The following is a 10556-nucleotide window of genomic DNA, read 5'->3' as shown; positions in this document are numbered from 1 at the left end:
CACAGCCATCATACTCACTTTTCGTGGCGTCTAAGGGAAGCGTTTGCCAGTTGAACGGCTTCATTTGCAGCACTGGCCTCTGAGCCCTCGTGGAGCCTTCAACACTGCAGGAAGGCAGGACCTTGTTGCACAGAGATGTGGCCTTCATGCTGGGAACCAAAGGAGGGCAAGGAGGGGGTGGCGGAGGTGAAGGTGAAAGCCGCAGCATAGGCAGAGATGGGAACTCTCTGGGCGTGGCATGTGCAGTTGGAAGCTGGCAAGTCTGCAAGTTTTCAGAGGATGGAGATGCTGCCGTGGCTTCCAATGGGTCAAGTATATCTGGAGAGCTTCTCTTTCCACTTGAGGGTTCCTCTTCCAAGTCCATGTCAACCTGAATGCACTTACTTGTTTTCTTGGTAAGGTGTTTTGCACCCATGTGGCTTCTCACAAAGCATTCTTTGCAGCTCAGACGTTGCGCCGTCATGGCTTTTTCTTCCTTTCATTCCAAAAAAAACAACAACCCCAAAAGAGAATGGAGACATTTATTTTCAAAACTGGGGTCAAGCAAGCGCATTTGCATCCACGGTGTATCTAACAATGCTTCTGAAAACATTGGTGATGATTGTGTTGAATCTGCCATATTTGAAATCATAAACAAGGACATTGAAACCAGTACCAAAAAAAAATATATCAAGGTTATGGATTTGATTCCCATATGGGACAGCAGCACATTCCTGGACTAGATGATCCTCAGAGTCCCTTCCAACTCTACATTTTTATGATTTGCACTGAGTAGGCTAATGGAATCACAACATTTTGGGCATGTGTATGTTTTTGTTTTTTTAAATAAATTTTTATTAAGGGTTTTCTTGGTTTACAAAGATATGTGCAATGTCTCTCTCTAAGCATTTTTACAAATCAGTTTCATTTGTTGAGACATTGCTGAGGAGAGGGGAAGGAAAGTAGATGGGGGGAGGGTAGGGTGGGGTGACAATGTTTCTATTTTGCTTAATAAGTGTGGGGTTTTTTTGTCAGCGTCGCTTGTGTAGGTTCTCTGTTGTTCACTTGTTTTCCTTTGATGGTGAGAGATGTTGGGGTTGGCCTAGGATATGGTTGTTCCTTTGTGGTTAGCTGTGGTGGTCTTTGTTTTGTGGGTGAGTGGGGTGGGTGAGTGTTTTGGGTCAGGTTAACCATATTGATTCGTATGCTGTTGGTGGATTTTTGTCATTGTCTTGTTGGGCTGTGTATGTGATAAAGGGGAACCATACCGGGGTGAAGCCGTCTTCTTCTATTTGTCCCCGTGTCAGTTTCAACTTATTGGTTAATTTTTCTAGTAGGGCTGTTTCCCATAATATTTGGTACCATTCGTCCATGCTTACTCCATGCTTACTCCGTCTTTCCAGTGTCTGGTTATGGTGCTTCTGGTTGCTGAGAGTAAGTGGGTTATGAGTTCTTTGTGATGCATGAGGGCATTATTATCCTAGAAGATGTATCTCGAATTAAAGATAGAGCTGTATATGGAACCCTGTAGTTTACAAAACCAGTGCTTCTGGCACAGAGACTTGTGCCCAAAATACATTTGTTCTTCTCAAAAGGAAAACTCGAGTTGAGTTCTAGCCCTCGTGTTCTGGGGAAGGACCATAGTTTCGTGGTAGTCCATCTGCCTTGCATACAGTCCTTGGTGTCTCCAGGTAAGGTGGATAATGTCCCCTGGCTGAAATCTTGGGAGAGCCATTTCCAGTTTAAGATAATATTGAGCTAGAGGGACCCATACACAGACACACAACATGACATATATGCAACTGTGTTCAAGCTATCTTTGCTGTTTCTTTAAAAAAGAAAGAAAGTGGGTCATATATATCCAATAGCCAGCTCAGTTCTCCAAGTACGCTTAGTTCCTTACTTAGCCAAAACAGCACCAACCACACACAACAGGGAAGTACCAGAGGAATACAGTCAACTGCTCTATCAGACCCTTGGGCCCATCTGACGGTATAAGCCCCTGGGGGAGACGGCGGACCCCCAGTACTTCTGAGCGTACCCAGGATGGCACACCTCTGGCTGGCATTTCCCCTTCAGTCCAGAGTGCCGTCAATGTGCAACCCTACCCTCTCGAGAAGAGCACGCTGGTCTTCTGGCATCTTGCAGTGAGAAGAAAGAACTCACCCATAGTTCTAAACTACAGTGGTACCTCGACTTCTGAATGCCTCGACTTCCAAAGGTTTCAACTTACGAAGTCGGCAAACCAGAAAGTATTTTCGCCCCGCGCGTGTCCTGTGCCTGCACAGAAGCGGCACGTGCAGTCTGCGCATGCACAAAGCGCAAAAGTGCGCTTCACGCATGCGCAAACTGGACGCTTCAACATCCGAAGGTTTCGACTTACAAAGAGCGCCACGGAACGGATCGCCTTCGGAAGTCGAGGTACCACTGTACTTTATTTAACCAGCTATCTACAGAGGCTTCATAATCACGTCTGCGTTCTCTGAACACCAGTACAGTGGTACCTCGGGTTACAAATGCTTCAGGTTACAAACGCTTCAGGTTACAGACTCCGCTAACCCAGAAATAGTACCTCGGGTTAAGAACTTTGCTTCAGGACGAGAACAGAAATCGTGCTCCGGCGGTGCGGTGGCAGCAGGAGGCCCCGTTAGCTAAAGTGGTGCTTCAGGTTAAGAACAGTTTCAGGTTAAGAATGGACCTCCGGAACGAATTAAGTTCTTAACCAGAGGTACCACTGTACAGAACTGCAACAACGCGAAAGTGAAACTGACAATACAATAACACTTTCAGAAGGAAGAGATAATAATAATAATAATAATAATAATAATAATAATAATTTATTATTTATACCCTGCCCATCTGGCCGGGTCTCCCCAGCCACTCTGGGCGGCTTCCAACAGAAGAATAAAACACAATAATCTATTAAACATTAAAAGCCTCCCTGAACAGGGCTGCCTTCAGATGTCTTCTAAAAGTCTGGTAGTTGTTTTCCTTTTTGACATCTGTTGGGAGGGCGTTCCACAGGGTAGGCGCCACCACCGAGAAGGCCCTCTGCCTAGTTCCCTGCAACTTGGCTTCTCACAACGAGGGAACCGCCAGAAGGCCCTCGGTGCTGGACCTCAGTGTCCGGGCAGAATGATGGAGGTGGAGAAAGAGGTGGAGATGGAGGAGATAAGAGAAACTTCCGTTCTCACACTCTCAGACACTCATGTGATTTACACCAAACATAATAATCCTTGCTGAAGCAGCTAAGGAGAACTAAAATCCCAACACCATCTAGTTCAGTAGTATCTACTTTGACTGGCAGTAGCTCTCTGGGATTTCAAGAAAGGGGACACGCACAGCCCCTATCTTGTGATACCAGAGGCTGAATCTGGGACTTTATGTATCATTATTATAAAATGCAGGATAAAAACACAAAATACGTAAGGAAAACCCATAACCCACCCTCCCTCTTCCACAAACACATTTAAAGGCTGGGTTGAAGAGGAACGTTTTCGCCTGGCATCTAAAGATATATAATGAAGGAGCCAGGCAAGCCCTCCCTGGGCTCAGCATTCCACAAACAAGGAGCCACTGCAGAATATAGATAACTCAGTTGGTTAGATTGATCAGTTTTGCCAACAGATGGCTCTGCCCAACTCCTTTTACCCTTTAGAAGAGAAACTAAAGAAGGGGACTGGGCAGCCCTTTGCCCTTTTAGCTTCTCCGCCAAGTGACATTTCAGCAGCAGAAAGATCTTAAAGAAATATTCGCTTTGCACCAGAATAAATTCTGCTTCCATTCTTGGATTCTGAGACCAAAACCTCACTGCCCCATGCAGTAATTGGTGTTTGCCTAGACCCCACTTTGAAGCCTGTCTCTGGATTTTGACACATGAAGCCTGCTAAGAAGTCCTGCATGGGCAAAGCAGCTGCTCTCTTGCAGAGTTACAGCCCTGCCCCAGGTTCAAGGGGTCCCAAAGATTTGCAGAAGCACAAAAAAATCTTTAGGAAACAAGAGCCAAGGAACCGAAACTCCCTACCTGCCCAAACGAGCACAGTCAAAAGGTCAACCAGCTAAGTGGGGACTGAGCATGCTCAGTGAACAGTGACTGGCTTTTAGGGGTAGGACAGACAGAAAACAAGGTGGGGTAGGAAAGGGAATGGAGAGTCATGGAAGAGAAAGCGTAGCTAGAGCGCTTCACGCTGCAACATTTCATTGCAGATCCCACTTACATTATCCAGACATTATTGTATTAAACTTTCAGGATGCAAGATACAGTTATTTGACTTGAGTTTCTGATAAAAGTCTTTATGCTGATATTTGCACTCTTTCAAAGCTGAAAGACACCCAAACAGTTAAGGTGATTCAAGAAACAGACGGGGTAACAACTGTGGAGTTTAAAAGGTACCTATGTTAGTAGTTATGTCACAGGAGAAAAATAACAACCCACCTCCTAATGAAAACATTGAGACTAAAATTAAATTGCAAAAAATAAAACTTAGAAATAACAATATGAAACTCCTACACAGATTACTTTTTGAAACATACTATAAAACTACTGCCTGTAAAAAACGAGTTGTGTTATCCCTGTATATAAAGAGAACTTTACCTTACTTTGTTGGTTAAATATTCAAAACAACTGACTCAGGAGTACTTTTAAGCAAAACCCCCAAGTGTATTACTTGCAGCTAACAAACAGCAGTAAATTTGTCAACTCATCCTAATTAACCAATCCTACCTCAAACACTTACACCTGAGATACAGATACGGTAGGTCACATTTGCACCATATTCTTAAAGCATTGTGATACCACTTTAAGCAGTCATTGCTTCCCCCCAAAGAATTCTGGGAGCTGTAGTTTGTTTAGTGTGCTGGGCGCTGTTTAAAGCACTCTGAGGACTGTAGCTCTGGGAGGGGGAAAGAGGCCCTGGAGGTAGGAAGTTTGAGAGCTGTTGCGCTAATAACGCATGCAAAGCAATGCATTGAGACCAGCCTGGGAAAAGATGGAAAGAGCATATTTCCCCCACTAGATGGTGCACGCTCATTAGGTAGTCCATCCTTCAGAAGCTTGGCTACCCTATGTCCTTTCCCATTGGGTGACAATTCTTGGTCACCTGGGAAACCCAGGGACCAGTGAGGGTGCCGCTCTGCATCCAAGGGTTACCCATTCCACCAGACACACACAATGCAGCAGCTGTACATAAATGGCTTTGTTATGCAACTGCTCTGAAGCAGAAATGCGCGAGCCTTTCCAGAAAGATATCTGCTTGGCTGCTTTTCCTGAGCCAGGAGAAGTGGGAAGGGGGAGGGGGCAAAGGGAGAAGAGTTTCAGAAAAAATAAAAGCACCGCGAAGAAATCAGATCCATGCTAGTTTTGTTGCGCCTGGCTGTGTTGGACACAGCAAGGAATACTTTCAGGAGTAAATAAGGGTGCCGCCTTCCACGTCCCAGAGCTGCTCCTGTGCCCTTATCTCAACAAGGACAGACTAACTATTGTTGTCTATGCTTTGGTAACCTCTAGGTTAGATTACCACAACCCTTTATATGTAGGCCTGCCTACATGTGTGTCCATGGGCTTTAAATGAGAAATGAGACTCTATATCTGAAATTCTTCACTCGGAGCCACACGATCTTCCACAGTGGGGACATAGGCTTCTGGGCAGGAGTTGATCACGGTGAGGGTTGGCCAAATGTGCCTTCCTCCTAGCATGTTTGTCACTTTCGTCCTGATGTCGAGCATCTTCAAAGTCCAAGACACCTTTGGTAAAGGTTGCTCTCCAATTGGAGCGCTCGCAGGCCAGTGTTTCCCAATTGTCGTGTTTATACTGCATTTTTTAAGATTTGCCTTGAGAGAGTCTTTAAACCTCTTTTAATACAAATAGGCAGATAAGTGTGGCTCCTGCACAACAATATTTGGAAATAGCAAAAATAAGAGAGGTGTGGGGGATACAGGTGGCACTGAGCCTAGGGCTTGCTGATAGGAAGGTCGGCAGTTCAAATCCCTGCGACGGGGTGACCTCCCGTTGTTCGGTCCCAGCTCCTGCCAACCTAGCAGTTCGAAAGCACGTCAAAGTGCAAGTAGATAAATAGGGACCGCTCCGGCGGGAAGGTAAACGGCATTTCCGTGCGCTGCTCTGGTTCGCCAGAAGCGGTTTAGTCATGCTGGCCACATGACCCGGAAAAACTGTCTGTGGACAAACATCGGCTCCCTCAGCCAGTAAAGCGAGATGAGCGCCGCAACCCCAGGGTCGTTCACGACTGGACTTAACTGTCAGGGGTCCTTCACCTTTACCTTTACCTTTTTAGGAGAGGTGTGGAACCATGGAGTGCTTCGGAACCATGGAGTCCTTCAGCAGACAAAGCAGATTAGGAAAATGTGTGTTTTCAGCTGTGGTGCAGATGTGCATCATAGTCTCATAGGACAACAAAGGCAGAGCAAATTGGGAAATACTGGACATTAGTGCTAATAAATGTTATAGGATATCAGAAGGAAGCTGCAGAACGTTGACTGATTGTAGCATGTCCATCCTGGAACTTTTTCATGTGCAAGCAGTATTGAAAATGGCATTGAGTATAACCATCCTGATAATGTCATGAGCACAAATAATCATGAATGCATAATAAAAAAAGTTGTTTGGAGTGGCCCTTATGCAGTGCTTTTTTTCTAAAAAAAATGTTTAGAGGTACTCTCATTTTCCTACTCATATTGAAATACTGACCCTCAATGAGGCCAGACTAAGATTCACGAAATGTTAGGGGTATGTGTCCCCCCCCCCCGAAAAAAAGCACTGTCCTTAGGTATGTACTCACTTAAGTTCCATGATGGGTAGGATGTATGTGTCCTAAATAATAATAAAGATCTCCTTTGTGTTCAAAAGTCACTCATCAGTAATAAAAATAAATAAAATACAATCAACCCAGGGAACAGTTCTGCAGAACTTGAAACTTCGCATATACTATGCTGTGAGCTTTGGTTGATCTTAATAGAGGAATTGTTTTACTGTCCAGTTTTGTTCAACTGGATCTGCTTTAGATAAACTTAAGAGACAATGTGTCTTCTAGTGCACAAATCTGCCCTTTTCATTTTTTTCTAGGCCCACCCCACAAAATTACGAGCACACAGACTGATGCATGTCAGTTTTTGTGTTTCTCTTTTTAATATCCTTCCTCTATTTCCCTAGTTTGGCTTTGCTTTGTTTGTACTATGGCTGCAGCAGACAGCGACAGAGTCTCCCTCTCCCGGACTGACCCTGGGCAGAGAGCTATTGTTCCTGCTTCTGCTTCTGTGCATATTACTGCCACAGTAGGTTGGCAAGTTGCCTGGAGCAGCAAGCCTCCCCTCCTCCACCTTAGTCTCACAGGAACATGAAGCAGCTGAAGCCTGCTTTCCTAAGCAGCCTGTGGCCGCAGCGTAGATTTTTTAAAAGCACAATGACAAACTCTTGCATGCTTCCTTGGGTATCAGCCCGCTGCATCTAATAGGATGTACTCCCTAGCAACATGTAAACAACTTCAGCATTGTTCCCTATTGGTAGTAAGCATGTTAGCATTGCAGCTTTAAAAAAATCTGCTTTCTCTCTGGGAAAAGGCTTACCGCATCATTCTGTCCTGAAGGCCAAGGTTTAAAACGACTGTTTCTTTTAGGACAGGAAACCTCCAGGTGTTGTGGTGGGCTTCCAACAGCCCCAAGGGATGATGGGAGCTGTAGTCCAACAACAGCTGGCAGGGGCCATAGGTTCCCTGACCTTGTTTCAGGACAATTTCCCATAGCCGCTGGTCATAGGTAGAAGAAGAAGAAGAGGAGTTTGGATTTGATACCCCACTTTATCACTACCCGAAGGAGTCTCAAAGCAGCTAACATTCTCCTTTCCCTTCCTCCCCCACAACAAACACTCTGTGAGGTGAGTGGGGCTGATAGACTTTAGAGAAGTGTGACTGGCCCAAGGTCACCCAGCAGCTGCATGTGGAGGAGCGGAGACGCAAACCTGGTTCCCCAGATTACAAGTCTACCGCTCTTAACCACTACACCACACTGGCTTACCATACCCTTCAACATTTCTCTGATGAAAATAGGGACATCCTATTCCATAATAATTTTATTATTTATACCCTGCCCATCTGACCAGATTGTCCCAGCCACTCTGGGTGGCTTCCAACATATATAAAAACATAACAAAACATTAAACATTTTAAAAAGCTTCCATATACAGGGCTAACTCCAGATGGCTGGATATGGTCCTGATGGTGAATGATCTAGAATTAGCATGAGCACAGGAACTGGTCTGGCAAGATATTTGTCCAGACATGCCTATCAACGACTCTGCCTTCTCTGATGGTTATAAGTTCAGCTGATGTCCTGTGAATAGGAGACTAAGGCAGGAGGACAAGTCAGAGGCGTAAGATGTGCAATGGCTACTAGCAACAACGGTTATGCTCAGACTCCACAGCGGAGGCAGCGATGCTTTTGAGCACAAGTCGCTGAAAACCGCAGGAAGAGAGAAAGTTCTTGTGCTCAGGTCCTGCTTGCGAGTTTCCTGCAGGCATCTGGTTGGCCCCCGTAAGAACAAGATGCTGGACTAGAATTATGTAGAAGGCTCCTCTTACACTTCCTGGAGGAGGAGTTTGGATTTGATATCCCGCTTTATCCCTACCCGACAGAGTCTCAAAGCGGCTAACATTCTCCTTTCCCTTCCTCCCCCACAACAAACACTCTGTGAGGTGAGTGAGGTTGAGAGACTTCAAAGAAGTGTGACTAGCCCAAGGTCACCCAGCAGCTGCATGTGGAGGAGCGGAGACGCGAACCCGGTTCACCAGATTACAAGTCTACCACTCTTAACCACTACACCACACTGGCTCACACTGGAGATAAACTTGCTGCTGTTTATCCCTCTCCCAGGCCACACTGAGCAAAGCGAAGCTAGTCATCCAAACCTGGGCTCATGATGGTACAGCTCTATCCTCTCTGACTACAAGATGAGGCCAAGGCCTTTAGAATGGGTTCTTGAGACAGAAAGGGAGCGATCGAAATCTCCATCCCTCTTCATCAGGCGAAACTGTTGCACAAAGCAAGGAGTTTGAGGAGGATGAGTCATAGAATCTGTGGTCTGAAGGTGGAATTTCCTGGTTTCTTCTTTTTTTCCGGCTCCTCTGAAGCAGAAGTAACAGCTGCTCACAGAAGACAATGGGGAAATCTAGGATTTCAGCGTAGCTGTGATTGGGCAGGGGCAGTGTGTCCAACCAAAAACAGAAGGCGGTAGGCAAATAGGATATGGTGTTCTCCAGAACTTATTTAGAGTAAAAAGAAACGTTTAGATACAGTGGTACCTCGGGTTACAAACACTTCAGGTTACAAGGTCCGCTAACCCAGAAATAGTACCTCAGGTTAAGGAACTTTGCTTCAGGATGAGAACAGAAATTGTGCCCTGGTGGTGTGGCGGCAGCAGGAGACCCCATTTGCTAAAGTGGTGCTTCAGGTTAAGAACAGTTTCAGGTTAAGAACGGACCTCCGGAACAAATTAAGTGTGTACAGGTACCACTGTACACACACACACACATATATGCTGTGGTCGCATAAACACACTTCTGAGTAGCCAGGCCTAGAATTGCAGAATTGAAGGAGTGATGTGTCTGCCTGCATGCTAGTCGACGGGGCACAAGGTTCCTACATGTGGTCAAGCACTGTATTTGGGCTTGGACAGGGCAGGGAAAACTGTGAATAGACCGACTTTTGTTTCAGTCCAAGGGGCATAGTGCGTGGTTGCTGTTGTTCCACTGTACATCCGAGCCAACCTCTCCTTTAACCTAAAATATGAACCGGGGACTACACTGCAGGGCTGTTGTAAGCCACAGCTTCCCCCTCCCTCCGCACGATATAGACATGTTATTTATTTATTTATTATTAATTCTGTTCCACAACATTTAAATGCTGCTTAATTGTAGAAGAAACTTCAAAGCCGTTCACAAAAAAGATAAAACAATAAAATCATCACTTTTTTTAAAAAAAAAATTCAACCATGATTTAAAAAATATATACAGTATACAGGAAGTTAAAACCACAACCACACAGACTAAAACAAATTAAAACTCATACAAACTCTCTAAACATCCGGGTGGGCTTGTCGAAATAGGCATGTGTCCAGCAGGCGCCAAGAAGAATACAGGGAAGGCGCCTGTCTGATATCAAGAGGCAGGGAGTTCCAAAGTGTCGGTCCTAATTTTTAGAAATAGCTTTTGAGAAAGCACCCTGTGCTCCGGCCGTTATAACCCTGCCTCATTAAGGAAGGAAGACACAGAGGGAAAGCCGAACAAATGGCCAGTGCTGCTTTTTCTCACTTAGTATAGTTTATCTTATTCTGCAGAAATAGAAGTTTTAAACAGCGTGCAACTCTACTCTTTTTTCCGCTTCCTATCTCTATGGTTGAGACGCCGGTCACCCTTAGCACGCGCGTCGCGGCCACCCTCCCACACCCTCCTTAGGCCACGCCCCCGCGTGCGTGCGTGCGTGCGGTGTCTGTGCGCTCTTTGCATTCCCCGCCTCCGCGCTGTGCCGGGCTGAAGCTCCACTCCCCCTCCGTCGGTCGAAACCCGGCCAA

The sequence above is a fragment of the Zootoca vivipara genome, chromosome 1 (genome assembly GCF_963506605.1).
Source record: "Zootoca vivipara chromosome 1, rZooViv1.1, whole genome shotgun sequence".
Classification (NCBI taxonomy): domain Eukaryota; kingdom Metazoa; phylum Chordata; class Lepidosauria; order Squamata; family Lacertidae; genus Zootoca; species Zootoca vivipara.
Note: the sequence above shows the minus strand (reverse complement) of the source record.